This window comes from Hyla sarda, chromosome 8 (assembly GCF_029499605.1).
Source record: "Hyla sarda isolate aHylSar1 chromosome 8, aHylSar1.hap1, whole genome shotgun sequence".
Taxonomy (NCBI): Eukaryota; Metazoa; Chordata; class Amphibia; order Anura; family Hylidae; genus Hyla; species Hyla sarda.
The window spans coordinates 113,267,181-113,281,772 of record NC_079196.1 but is presented as its reverse complement, the minus strand read 5'-3'; the positions used below and the strand labels follow the sequence as shown (position 1 = coordinate 113,281,772).

The following is a 14,592-nucleotide window of genomic DNA, read 5'->3' as shown; positions in this document are numbered from 1 at the left end:
TTGACATGACATGACAGGTAGCTGTCTTGTGGGTGGTGCTGAATCCTGTTAAATGACATGAGGGTCTCATGCCTATACACAAGGGTGTGTCATTGCTGTTGCTTGACCATGCATTGGTTTCTGTGGTCAGTGAATGATAAAAACAAAATTTACCATCCATTGATGGATGGGAAATCCGCCATGAGGCATTTGTTTTTAGAAACTGCTGCTCACAACCAATGTTGCAATGGAGTGTCTCCATCTGCTGGTGGTATTGGAAAGGCATTAGTGCTATGACAGGGTCTGAAGAAGAAGAAGAAGAAGAAGAAGAAGAAGAAGACGGAAAAAAATATATATAAAAAGAAAAAGAGAGAGAGAGAGAGAGACTGACTTAGTGAGCGAGTGAGTGAGAGAGTGAGAGTGAGTGAGAGTGAATGAGTGAGTGAGTGATTGAGTGAGTGAGTGAGTGAGTGAGAACAAATGAGTTAAAGCAAGTGAGTGAGAGAGATCGAATGAATGAAAGTCTGAATGACAGAAAGAAAAAAGGATGAAGAAAGAAGCATGAAGAAAAAAAAATGTATATGGAGTTGCTGACATGAGTGCAATCTACAAAGCCGTTGAGGCTGATCCTCATGGGAGGATTATTGCACCAGGACCCTTAGCACTTTTAAAATGCCATTCAATGCCACGGGCTAGATGTAAACTGCAGATGACCATGTTGTGGTAGTTACCATGGATACCCAAGTGATGTGTGAGCTAACACATAGGCCCAACAGATTCCAAGAAGGCCAGAATCACCAGCGGCACCACCATCGATTGTCAGGTCACCCGGATTCAGCAAATACCAGAGTCCAAAATGATGCAGGTTTATACTGTTAATTTTCAGTTTATCGTTACAGTTGGTGTTATTCCATGTCGGAAGGGACGCAGCTACAGCCAGTGGGGTAACTAGAGACAGGCAGGCAGCTATGTGCAACAAAGGTAGGCGTGTTGTTTTCATATGCAGATCTGAAATATTGTCTTATATGCAAGAGAAGGAGTGATGGGGGTTCAGGCAAAAGCCAGGCTATGGATTGCATTGCTAAATGCTCCATCAGAGTGCAATGGTCGCCTGTCCTTTTTTTAAGTGATGATGTGGGTTTAGCCTGTGCTGTATGTATGTATGGGTGGCTGACTGCCACCCACCCAGAAAGTGTATGGGAGGCTGGTTGGCTGCCAGCCTTCCTTCCATTCCTATGAGTAATGTGAGTGCTCATGAAGGGGACATGGTTGGGTCCACCCCTTTCCCGGTTATCCCCTCTAGGCCTTTTGGCTTAGATCAAGTGTAAAAAAAGAAAGGATCTTGCGACAGATCGCATCCTGAGGCACGTTTTTTTTTGTGTGAATACTTGCACTTGGGTGACTTGTGAGCACATACTGATACATACGTTCCCTATCTGGGGACCATAAATTAAATGGATTTTTGAGAAAGGGAGCTGATTTGGAAGCTTGCTTCTGTCGCCCTATGCATTGACCCGATGTGGCAGTATCTTCGGGTAGTGAACAGTGCACCACCCCATTCCAGTGTTAAACAAGAAAGATTCTCATTTAATCCTCCGTGGGTGAGAATTTGAGTTTGAGAATTGGAGACCAAAATGATGAGTTGCACTGACTGGTTTATGAACGTCTATTCATTTAGCGTTTTAATGACCATGTTTGCACACTGATTGGTGTAAAAAAATAAAATAAAACTAAATAATAATAATCTAGCACACCTGTGCAGGTTTGACATGACATGACAGGTAGCTGTCTTGTGGGTGGTGCTGAATCCTGTTAAATGACATGAGGGTCTCATGCCTATACACAAGGGTGTGTCATTGCTGTTGCTTGACCATGCATTGGTTTCTGTGGTCAGTGAATGATAAAAACAAAATTTACCATCCATTGATGGATGGGAAATCCGCCATGAGGCATTTGTTTTTAGAAACTGCTGCTCACAACCAATGTTGCAATGGAGTGTCTCCATCTGCTGGTGGTATTGGAAAGGCATTAGTGCTATGACAGGGTCTGAAGAAGAAGAAGAAGAAGAAGAAGAAGAAGAAGAAGACGGAAAAAAATATATATAAAAAGAAAAAGAGAGAGAGAGAGAGAGACTGACTTAGTGAGCGAGTGAGTGAGAGAGTGAGAGTGAGTGAGAGTGAATGAGTGAGTGAGTGATTGAGTGAGTGAGTGAGTGAGTGAGAACAAATGAGTTAAAGCAAGTGAGTGAGAGAGATCGAATGAATGAAAGTCTGAATGACAGAAAGAAAAAAGGATGAAGAAAGAAGCATGAAGAAAAAAAAATGTATATGGAGTTGCTGACATGAGTGCAATCTACAAAGCCGTTGAGGCTGATCCTCATGGGAGGATTATTGCACCAGGACCCTTAGCACTTTTAAAATGCCATTCAATGCCACGGGCTAGATGTAAACTGCAGATGACCATGTTGTGGTAGTTACCATGGATACCCAAGTGATGTGTGAGCTAACACATAGGCCCAACAGATTCCAAGAAGGCCAGAATCACCAGCGGCACCACCATCGATTGTCAGGTCACCCGGATTCAGCAAATACCAGAGTCCAAAATGATGCAGGTTTATACTGTTAATTTTCAGTTTATCGTTACAGTTGGTGTTATTCCATGTCGGAAGGGACGCAGCTACAGCCAGTGGGGTAACTAGAGACAGGCAGGCAGCTATGTGCAACAAAGGTAGGCGTGTTGTTTTCATATGCAGATCTGAAATATTGTCTTATATGCAAGAGGAGGAGTGATGGGGGTTCAGGCAAAAGCCAGGCTATGGATTGCATTGCTAAATGCTCCATCAGAGTGCAATGGTCGCCTGTCCTTTTTTTAAGTGATGATGTGGGTTTAGCCTGTGCTGTATGTATGTATGGGTGGCTGACTGCCACCCACCCAGAAAGTGTATGGGAGGCTGGTTGGCTGCCAGCCTTCCTTCCATTCCTATGAGTAATGTGAGTGCTCATGAAGGGGACATGGTCGGGTCCACCCCTTTCCCGGTTATCCCCTCTAGGCCTTTTGGCTTAGATCAAGTGTAAAAAAAGAAAGGATCTTGCGACAGATCGCATCCTGAGGCACGTTTTTTTTTGTGTGAATACTTGCACTTGGGTGACTTGTGAGCACATACTGATACATACATTCCCTATCTGGGGACCATAAATTAAATGGATTTTTGAGAAAGGGAGCTGATTTGGAAGCTTGCTTCTGTCGCCCTATGCATTGACCCGATGTGGCAGTATCTTCGGGTAGTGAACAGTGCACCACCCCATTCCAGTGTTAAACAAGAAAGATTCTCATTTAATCCTCCGTGGGTGAGAATTTGAGTTTGAGAATTGGAGACCAAAATGATGAGTTGCACTGACTGGTTTATGAACGTCTATTCATTTAGCGTTTTAATGACCATGTTTGCACACTGATTGGTGTAAAAAAATAAAATAAAACTAAATAATAATAATCTAGCACACCTGTGCAGGTTTGACATGACATGACAGGTAGCTGTCTTGTGGGTGGTGCTGAATCCTGTTAAATGACATGAGGGTCTCATGCCTATACACAAGGGTGTGTCATTGCTGTTGCTTGACCATGCATTGGTTTCTGTGGTCAGTGAATGATAAAAACAAAATTTACCATCCATTGATGGATGGGAAATCCGCCATGAGGCATTTGTTTTTAGAAACTGCTGCTCACAACCAATGTTGCAATGGAGTGTCTCCATCTGCTGGTGGTATTGGAAAGGCATTAGTGCTATGACAGGGTCTGAAGAAGAAGAAGAAGAAGAAGAAGAAGAAGAAGACGGAAAAAAATATATATAAAAAGAAAAAGAGAGAGAGAGAGAGAGACTGACTTAGTGAGCGAGTGAGTGAGAGAGTGAGAGTGAGTGAGAGTGAATGAGTGAGTGAGTGATTGAGTGAGTGAGTGAGTGAGTGAGAACAAATGAGTTAAAGCAAGTGAGTGAGAGAGATCGAATGAATGAAAGTCTGAATGACAGAAAGAAAAAAGGATGAAGAAAGAAGCATGAAGAAAAAAAAATGTATATGGAGTTGCTGACATGAGTGCAATCTACAAAGCCGTTGAGGCTGATCCTCATGGGAGGATTATTGCACCAGGACCCTTAGCACTTTTAAAATGCCATTCAATGCCACGGGCTAGATGTAAACTGCAGATGACCATGTTGTGGTAGTTACCATGGATACCCAAGTGATGTGTGAGCTAACACATAGGCCCAACAGATTCCAAGAAGGCCAGAATCACCAGCGGCACCACCATCGATTGTCAGGTCACCCGGATTCAGCAAATACCAGAGTCCAAAATGATGCAGGTTTATACTGTTAATTTTCAGTTTATCGTTACAGTTGGTGTTATTCCATGTCGGAAGGGACGCAGCTACAGCCAGTGGGGTAACTAGAGACAGGCAGGCAGCTATGTGCAACAAAGGTAGGCGTGTTGTTTTCATATGCAGATCTGAAATATTGTCTTATATGCAAGAGGAGGAGTGATGGGGGTTCAGGCAAAAGCCAGGCTATGGATTGCATTGCTAAATGCTCCATCAGAGAGCAATGGTCGCCTGTCCTTTTTTTAAGTGATGATGTGGGTTTAGCCTGTGCTGTATGTATGTATGGGTGGCTGACTGCCACCCACCCAGAAAGTGTATGGGAGGCTGGTTGGCTGCCAGCCTTCCTTCCATTCCTATGAGTAATGTGAGTGCTCATGAAGGGGACATGGTTGGGTCCACCCCTTTCCCGGTTATCCCCTCTAGGCCTTTTGGCTTAGATCAAGTGTAAAAAAAGAAAGGATCTTGCGACAGATCGCATCCTGAGGCACGTTTTTTTTTGTGTGAATACTTGCACTTGGGTGACTTGTGAGCACATACTGATACATACGTTCCCTATCTGGGGACCATAAATTAAATGGATTTTTGAGAAAGGGAGCTGATTTGGAAGCTTGCTTCTGTCGCCCTATGCATTGACCCGATGTGGCAGTATCTTCGGGTAGTGAACAGTGCACCACCCCATTCCAGTGTTAAACAAGAAAGATTCTCATTTAATCCTCCGTGGGTGAGAATTTGAGTTTGAGAATTGGAGACCAAAATGATGAGTTGCACTGACTGGTTTATGAACGTCTATTCATTTAGCGTTTTAATGACCATGTTTGCACACTGATTGGTGTAAAAAAATAAAATAAAACTAAATAATAATAATCTAGCACACCTGTGCAGGTTTGACATGACATGACAGGTAGCTGTCTTGTGGGTGGTGCTGAATCCTGTTAAATGACATGAGGGTCTCATGCCTATACACAAGGGTGTGTCATTGCTGTTGCTTGACCATGCATTGGTTTCTGTGGTCAGTGAATGATAAAAACAAAATTTACCATCCATTGATGGATGGGAAATCCGCCATGAGGCATTTGTTTTTAGAAACTGCTGCTCACAACCAATGTTGCAATGGAGTGTCTCCATCTGCTGGTGGTATTGGAAAGGCATTAGTGCTATGACAGGGTCTGAAGAAGAAGAAGAAGAAGAAGAAGAAGAAGACGGAAAAAAATATATATAAAAAGAAAAAGAGAGAGAGAGAGAGAGACTGACTTAGTGAGCGAGTGAGTGAGAGAGTGAGAGTGAGTGAGAGTGAATGAGTGAGTGAGTGATTGAGTGAGTGAGTGAGTGAGTGAGAACAAATGAGTTAAAGCAAGTGAGTGAGAGAGATCGAATGAATGAAAGTCTGAATGACAGAAAGAAAAAAGGATGAAGAAAGAAGCATGAAGAAAAAAAAATGTATATGGAGTTGCTGACATGAGTGCAATCTACAAAGCCGTTGAGGCTGATCCTCATGGGAGGATTATTGCACCAGGACCCTTAGCACTTTTAAAATGCCATTCAATGCCACGGGCTAGATGTAAACTGCAGATGACCATGTTGTGGTAGTTACCATGGATACCCAAGTGATGTGTGAGCTAACACATAGGCCCAACAGATTCCAAGAAGGCCAGAATCACCAGCGGCACCACCATCGATTGTCAGGTCACCCGGATTCAGCAAATACCAGAGTCCAAAATGATGCAGGTTTATACTGTTAATTTTCAGTTTATCGTTACAGTTGGTGTTATTCCATGTCGGAAGGGACGCAGCTACAGCCAGTGGGGTAACTAGAGACAGGCAGGCAGCTATGTGCAACAAAGGTAGGCGTGTTGTTTTCATATGCAGATCTGAAATATTGTCTTATATGCAAGAGAAGGAGTGATGGGGGTTCAGGCAAAAGCCAGGCTATGGATTGCATTGCTAAATGCTCCATCAGAGTGCAATGGTCGCCTGTCCTTTTTTTAAGTGATGATGTGGGTTTAGCCTGTGCTGTATGTATGTATGGGTGGCTGACTGCCACCCACCCAGAAAGTGTATGGGAGGCTGGTTGGCTGCCAGCCTTCCTTCCATTCCTATGAGTAATGTGAGTGCTCATGAAGGGGACATGGTTGGGTCCACCCCTTTCCCGGTTATCCCCTCTAGGCCTTTTGGCTTAGATCAAGTGTAAAAAAAGAAAGGATCTTGCGACAGATCGCATCCTGAGGCACGTTTTTTTTTGTGTGAATACTTGCACTTGGGTGACTTGTGAGCACATACTGATACATACGTTCCCTATCTGGGGACCATAAATTAAATGGATTTTTGAGAAAGGGAGCTGATTTGGAAGCTTGCTTCTGTCGCCCTATGCATTGACCCGATGTGGCAGTATCTTCGGGTAGTGAACAGTGCACCACCCCATTCCAGTGTTAAACAAGAAAGATTCTCATTTAATCCTCCGTGGGTGAGAATTTGAGTTTGAGAATTGGAGACCAAAATGATGAGTTGCACTGACTGGTTTATGAACGTCTATTCATTTAGCGTTTTAATGACCATGTTTGCACACTGATTGGTGTAAAAAAATAAAATAAAACTAAATAATAATAATCTAGCACACCTGTGCAGGTTTGACATGACATGACAGGTAGCTGTCTTGTGGGTGGTGCTGAATCCTGTTAAATGACATGAGGGTCTCATGCCTATACACAAGGGTGTGTCATTGCTGTTGCTTGACCATGCATTGGTTTCTGTGGTCAGTGAATGATAAAAACAAAATTTACCATCCATTGATGGATGGGAAATCCGCCATGAGGCATTTGTTTTTAGAAACTGCTGCTCACAACCAATGTTGCAATGGAGTGTCTCCATCTGCTGGTGGTATTGGAAAGGCATTAGTGCTATGACAGGGTCTGAAGAAGAAGAAGAAGAAGAAGAAGAAGAAGACGGAAAAAAATATATATAAAAAGAAAAAGAGAGAGAGAGAGAGAGACTGACTTAGTGAGCGAGTGAGTGAGAGAGTGAGAGTGAGTGAGAGTGAATGAGTGAGTGAGTGATTGAGTGAGTGAGTGAGTGAGTGAGAACAAATGAGTTAAAGCAAGTGAGTGAGAGAGATCGAATGAATGAAAGTCTGAATGACAGAAAGAAAAAAGGATGAAGAAAGAAGCATGAAGAAAAAAAAATGTATATGGAGTTGCTGACATGAGTGCAATCTACAAAGCCGTTGAGGCTGATCCTCATGGGAGGATTATTGCACCAGGACCCTTAGCACTTTTAAAATGCCATTCAATGCCACGGGCTAGATGTAAACTGCAGATGACCATGTTGTGGTAGTTACCATGGATACCCAAGTGATGTGTGAGCTAACACATAGGCCCAACAGATTCCAAGAAGGCCAGAATCACCAGCGGCACCACCATCGATTGTCAGGTCACCCGGATTCAGCAAATACCAGAGTCCAAAATGATGCAGGTTTATACTGTTAATTTTCAGTTTATCGTTACAGTTGGTGTTATTCCATGTCGGAAGGGACGCAGCTACAGCCAGTGGGGTAACTAGAGACAGGCAGGCAGCTATGTGCAACAAAGGTAGGCGTGTTGTTTTCATATGCAGATCTGAAATATTGTCTTATATGCAAGAGGAGGAGTGATGGGGGTTCAGGCAAAAGCCAGGCTATGGATTGCATTGCTAAATGCTCCATCAGAGTGCAATGGTCGCCTGTCCTTTTTTTAAGTGATGATGTGGGTTTAGCCTGTGCTGTATGTATGTATGGGTGGCTGACTGCCACCCACCCAGAAAGTGTATGGGAGGCTGGTTGGCTGCCAGCCTTCCTTCCATTCCTATGAGTAATGTGAGTGCTCATGAAGGGGACATGGTTGGGTCCACCCCTTTCCCGGTTATCCCCTCTAGGCCTTTTGGCTTAGATCAAGTGTAAAAAAAGAAAGGATCTTGCGACAGATCGCATCCTGAGGCACGTTTTTTTTTGTGTGAATACTTGCACTTGGGTGACTTGTGAGCACATACTGATACATACATTCCCTATCTGGGGACCATAAATTAAATGGATTTTTGAGAAAGGGAGCTGATTTGGAAGCTTGCTTCTGTCGCCCTATGCATTGACCCGATGTGGCAGTATCTTCGGGTAGTGAACAGTGCACCACCCCATTCCAGTGTTAAACAAGAAAGATTCTCATTTAATCCTCCGTGGGTGAGAATTTGAGTTTGAGAATTGGAGACCAAAATGATGAGTTGCACTGACTGGTTTATGAACGTCTATTCATTTAGCGTTTTAATGACCATGTTTGCACACTGATTGGTGTAAAAAAATAAAATAAAACTAAATAATAATAATCTAGCACACCTGTGCAGGTTTGACATGACATGACAGGTAGCTGTCTTGTGGGTGGTGCTGAATCCTGTTAAATGACATGAGGGTCTCATGCCTATACACAAGGGTGTGTCATTGCTGTTGCTTGACCATGCATTGGTTTCTGTGGTCAGTGAATGATAAAAACAAAATTTACCATCCATTGATGGATGGGAAATCCGCCATGAGGCATTTGTTTTTAGAAACTGCTGCTCACAACCAATGTTGCAATGGAGTGTCTCCATCTGCTGGTGGTATTGGAAAGGCATTAGTGCTATGACAGGGTCTGAAGAAGAAGAAGAAGAAGAAGAAGAAGAAGAAGACGGAAAAAAATATATATAAAAAGAAAAAGAGAGAGAGAGAGAGAGACTGACTTAGTGAGCGAGTGAGTGAGAGAGTGAGAGTGAGTGAGAGTGAATGAGTGAGTGAGTGATTGAGTGAGTGAGTGAGTGAGTGAGAACAAATGAGTTAAAGCAAGTGAGTGAGAGAGATCGAATGAATGAAAGTCTGAATGACAGAAAGAAAAAAGGATGAAGAAAGAAGCATGAAGAAAAAAAAATGTATATGGAGTTGCTGACATGAGTGCAATCTACAAAGCCGTTGAGGCTGATCCTCATGGGAGGATTATTGCACCAGGACCCTTAGCACTTTTAAAATGCCATTCAATGCCACGGGCTAGATGTAAACTGCAGATGACCATGTTGTGGTAGTTACCATGGATACCCAAGTGATGTGTGAGCTAACACATAGGCCCAACAGATTCCAAGAAGGCCAGAATCACCAGCGGCACCACCATCGATTGTCAGGTCACCCGGATTCAGCAAATACCAGAGTCCAAAATGATGCAGGTTTATACTGTTAATTTTCAGTTTATCGTTACAGTTGGTGTTATTCCATGTCGGAAGGGACGCAGCTACAGCCAGTGGGGTAACTAGAGACAGGCAGGCAGCTATGTGCAACAAAGGTAGGCGTGTTGTTTTCATATGCAGATCTGAAATATTGTCTTATATGCAAGAGGAGGAGTGATGGGGGTTCAGGCAAAAGCCAGGCTATGGATTGCATTGCTAAATGCTCCATCAGAGAGCAATGGTCGCCTGTCCTTTTTTTAAGTGATGATGTGGGTTTAGCCTGTGCTGTATGTATGTATGGGTGGCTGACTGCCACCCACCCAGAAAGTGTATGGGAGGCTGGTTGGCTGCCAGCCTTCCTTCCATTCCTATGAGTAATGTGAGTGCTCATGAAGGGGACATGGTTGGGTCCACCCCTTTCCCGGTTATCCCCTCTAGGCCTTTTGGCTTAGATCAAGTGTAAAAAAAGAAAGGATCTTGCGACAGATCGCATCCTGAGGCACGTTTTTTTTTGTGTGAATACTTGCACTTGGGTGACTTGTGAGCACATACTGATACATACGTTCCCTATCTGGGGACCATAAATTAAATGGATTTTTGAGAAAGGGAGCTGATTTGGAAGCTTGCTTCTGTCGCCCTATGCATTGACCCGATGTGGCAGTATCTTCGGGTAGTGAACAGTGCACCACCCCATTCCAGTGTTAAACAAGAAAGATTCTCATTTAATCCTCCGTGGGTGAGAATTTGAGTTTGAGAATTGGAGACCAAAATGATGAGTTGCACTGACTGGTTTATGAACGTCTATTCATTTAGCGTTTTAATGACCATGTTTGCACACTGATTGGTGTAAAAAAATAAAATAAAACTAAATAATAATAATCTAGCACACCTGTGCAGGTTTGACATGACATGACAGGTAGCTGTCTTGTGGGTGGTGCTGAATCCTGTTAAATGACATGAGGGTCTCATGCCTATACACAAGGGTGTGTCATTGCTGTTGCTTGACCATGCATTGGTTTCTGTGGTCAGTGAATGATAAAAACAAAATTTACCATCCATTGATGGATGGGAAATCCGCCATGAGGCATTTGTTTTTAGAAACTGCTGCTCACAACCAATGTTGCAATGGAGTGTCTCCATCTGCTGGTGGTATTGGAAAGGCATTAGTGCTATGACAGGGTCTGAAGAAGAAGAAGAAGAAGAAGAAGAAGAAGAAGAAGACGGAAAAAAATATATATAAAAAGAAAAAGAGAGAGAGAGAGAGAGAGACTGACTTAGTGAGCGAGTGAGTGAGAGAGTGAGAGTGAGTGAGAGTGAATGAGTGAGTGAGTGATTGAGTGAGTGAGTGAGTGAGTGAGTGAGAACAAATGAGTTAAAGCAAGTGAGTGAGAGAGATCGAATGAATGAAAGTCTGAATGACAGAAAGAAAAAAGGATGAAGAAAGAAGCATGAAGAAAAAAAAATGTATATGGAGTTGCTGACATGAGTGCAATCTACAAAGCCGTTGAGGCTGATCCTCATGGGAGGATTATTGCACCAGGACCCTTAGCACTTTTAAAATGCCATTCAATGCCACGGGCTAGATGTAAACTGCAGATGACCATGTTGTGGTAGTTACCATGGATACCCAAGTGATGTGTGAGCTAACACATAGGCCCAACAGATTCCAAGAAGGCCAGAATCACCAGCGGCACCACCATCGATTGTCAGGTCACCCGGATTCAGCAAATACCAGAGTCCAAAATGATGCAGGTTTATACTGTTAATTTTCAGTTTATCGTTACAGTTGGTGTTATTCCATGTCGGAAGGGACGCAGCTACAGCCAGTGGGGTAACTAGAGACAGGCAGGCAGCTATGTGCAACAAAGGTAGGCGTGTTGTTTTCATATGCAGATCTGAAATATTGTCTTATATGCAAGAGAAGGAGTGATGGGGGTTCAGGCAAAAGCCAGGCTATGGATTGCATTGCTAAATGCTCCATCAGAGTGCAATGGTCGCCTGTCCTTTTTTTAAGTGATGATGTGGGTTTAGCCTGTGCTGTATGTATGTATGGGTGGCTGACTGCCACCCACCCAGAAAGTGTATGGGAGGCTGGTTGGCTGCCAGCCTTCCTTCCATTCCTATGAGTAATGTGAGTGCTCATGAAGGGGACATGGTTGGGTCCACCCCTTTCCCGGTTATCCCCTCTAGGCCTTTTGGCTTAGATCAAGTGTAAAAAAAGAAAGGATCTTGCGACAGATCGCATGCTGAGGCACGTTTTTTTTTGTGTGAATACTTGCACTTGGGTGACTTGTGAGCACATACTGATACATACGTTCCCTATCTGGGGACCATAAATTAAATGGATTTTTGAGAAAGGGAGCTGATTTGGAAGCTTGCTTCTGTCGCCCTATGCATTGACCCGATGTGGCAGTATCTTCGGGTAGTGAACAGTGCACCACCCCATTCCAGTGTTAAACAAGAAAGATTCTCATTTAATCCTCCGTGGGTGAGAATTTGAGTTTGAGAATTGGAGACCAAAATGATGAGTTGCACTGACTGGTTTATGAACGTCTATTCATTTAGCATTTTAATGACCATGTTTGCACACTGATTGGTGTAAAAAAATAAAATAAAACTAAATAATAATAATCTAGCACACCTGTGCAGGTTTGACATGACATGACAGGTAGCTGTCTTGTGGGTGGTGCTGAATCCTGTTAAATGACATGAGGGTCTCATGCCTATACACAAGGGTGTGTCATTGCTGTTGCTTGACCATGCATTGGTTTCTGTGGTCAGTGAATGATAAAAACAAAATTTACCATCCATTGATGGATGGGAAATCCGCCATGAGGCATTTGTTTTTAGAAACTGCTGCTCACAACCAATGTTGCAATGGAGTGTCTCCATCTGCTGGTGGTATTGGAAAGGCATTAGTGCTATGACAGGGTCTGAAGAAGAAGAAGAAGAAGAAGAAGAAGAAGACGGAAAAAAATATATATAAAAAGAAAAAGAGAGAGAGAGAGAGAGACTGACTTAGTGAGCGAGTGAGTGAGAGAGTGTGAGAGAGTGAGAGTGAGTGAGAGTGAATGAGTGAGTGAGTGATTGAGTGAGTGAGTGAGTGAGAACAAATGAGTTAAAGCAAGTGAGTGAGAGAGATCGAATGAATGAAAGTCTGAATGACAGAAAGAAAAAAGGATGAAGAAAGAAGCATGAAGAAAAAAAAATGTATATGGAGTTGCTGACATGAGTGCAATCTACAAAGCCGTTGAGGCTGATCCTCATGGGAGGATTATTGCACCAGGACCCTTAGCACTTTTAAAATGCCATTCAATGCCACGGGCTAGATGTAAACTGCAGATGACCATGTTGTGGTAGTTACCATGGATACCCAAGTGATGTGTGAGCTAACACATAGGCCCAACAGATTCCAAGAAGGCCAGAATCACCAGCGGCACCACCATCGATTGTCAGGTCACCCGGATTCAGCAAATACCAGAGTCCAAAATGATGCAGGTTTATACTGTTAATTTTCAGTTTATCGTTACAGTTGGTGTTATTCCATGTCGGAAGGGACGCAGCTACAGCCAGTGGGGTAACTAGAGACAGGCAGGCAGCTATGTGCAACAAAGGTAGGCGTGTTGTTTTCATATGCAGATCTGAAATATTGTCTTATATGCAAGAGAAGGAGTGATGGGGGTTCAGGCAAAAGCCAGGCTATGGATTGCATTGCTAAATGCTCCATCAGAGTGCAATGGTCGCCTGTCCTTTTTTTAAGTGATGATGTGGGTTTAGCCTGTGCTGTATGTATGTATGGGTGGCTGACTGCCACCCACCCAGAAAGTGTATGGGAGGCTGGTTGGCTGCCAGCCTTCCTTCCATTCCTATGAGTAATGTGAGTGCTCATGAAGGGGACATGGTTGGGTCCACCCCTTTCCCGGTTATCCCCTCTAGGCCTTTTGGCTTAGATCAAGTGTAAAAAAAGAAAGGATCTTGCGACAGATCGCATGCTGAGGCACGTTTTTTTTTGTGTGAATACTTGCACTTGGGTGACTTGTGAGCACATACTGATACATACGTTCCCTATCTGGGGACCATAAATTAAATGGATTTTTGAGAAAGGGAGCTGATTTGGAAGCTTGCTTCTGTCGCCCTATGCATTGACCCGATGTGGCAGTATCTTCGGGTAGTGAACAGTGCACCACCCCATTCCAGTGTTAAACAAGAAAGATTCTCATTTAATCCTCCGTGGGTGAGAATTTGAGTTTGAGAATTGGAGACCAAAATGATGAGTTGCACTGACTGGTTTATGAACGTCTATTCATTTAGCATTTTAATGACCATGTTTGCACACTGATTGGTGTAAAAAAATAAAATAAAACTAAATAATAATAATCTAGCACACCTGTGCAGGTTTGACATGACATGACAGGTAGCTGTCTTGTGGGTGGTGCTGAATCCTGTTAAATGACATGAGGGTCTCATGCCTATACACAAGGGTGTGTCATTGCTGTTGCTTGACCATGCATTGGTTTCTGTGGTCAGTGAATGATAAAAACAAAATTTACCATCCATTGATGGATGGGAAATCCGCCATGAGGCATTTGTTTTTAGAAACTGCTGCTCACAACCAATGTTGCAATGGAGTGTCTCCATCTGCTGGTGGTATTGGAAAGGCATTAGTGCTATGACAGGGTCTGAAGAAGAAGAAGAAGAAGAAGAAGAAGAAGACGGAAAAAAATATATATAAAAAGAAAAAGAGAGAGAGAGAGAGAGACTGACTTAGTGAGCGAGTGAGTGAGAGAGTGTGAGAGAGTGAGAGTGAGTGAGAGTGAATGAGTGAGTGAGTGATTGAGTGAGTGAGTGAGTGAGAACAAATGAGTTAAAGCAAGTGAGTGAGAGAGATCGAATGAATGAAAGTCTGAATGACAGAAAGAAAAAAGGATGAAGAAAGAAGCATGAAGAAAAAAAAATGTATATGGAGTTGCTGACATGAGTGCAATCTACAAAGCCGTTGAGGCTGATCCTCATGGGAGGATTATTGCACCAGGACC

General features: G+C 43.3%; 8 pseudogenes; all 8 read left to right on the top strand.

Moving 5' to 3' along the window:
• Positions 1-1,271: 1,271 nt before the first annotated feature.
• LOC130286162 (U2 spliceosomal RNA) lies at positions 1,272-1,535 on the top strand (annotated as a pseudogene).
• Positions 1,536-3,017: 1,482 nt separating this feature from the next.
• On the top strand, positions 3,018-3,281 carry LOC130289309 (U2 spliceosomal RNA; annotated as a pseudogene).
• Positions 3,282-4,760: 1,479 nt separating this feature from the next.
• Positions 4,761-5,024, top strand: LOC130286161 (U2 spliceosomal RNA; annotated as a pseudogene).
• A 1,476-nt stretch (positions 5,025-6,500) lies between these two features.
• On the top strand, positions 6,501-6,764 carry LOC130286160 (U2 spliceosomal RNA; annotated as a pseudogene).
• Positions 6,765-8,240: 1,476 nt separating this feature from the next.
• Positions 8,241-8,504, top strand: LOC130289308 (U2 spliceosomal RNA; annotated as a pseudogene).
• Positions 8,505-9,983: 1,479 nt separating this feature from the next.
• Positions 9,984-10,247, top strand: LOC130286159 (U2 spliceosomal RNA; annotated as a pseudogene).
• A 1,488-nt stretch (positions 10,248-11,735) lies between these two features.
• Positions 11,736-11,999, top strand: LOC130287706 (U2 spliceosomal RNA; annotated as a pseudogene).
• Positions 12,000-13,481: 1,482 nt separating this feature from the next.
• LOC130287705 (U2 spliceosomal RNA) lies at positions 13,482-13,745 on the top strand (annotated as a pseudogene).
• Positions 13,746-14,592: the final 847 nt, after the last annotated feature.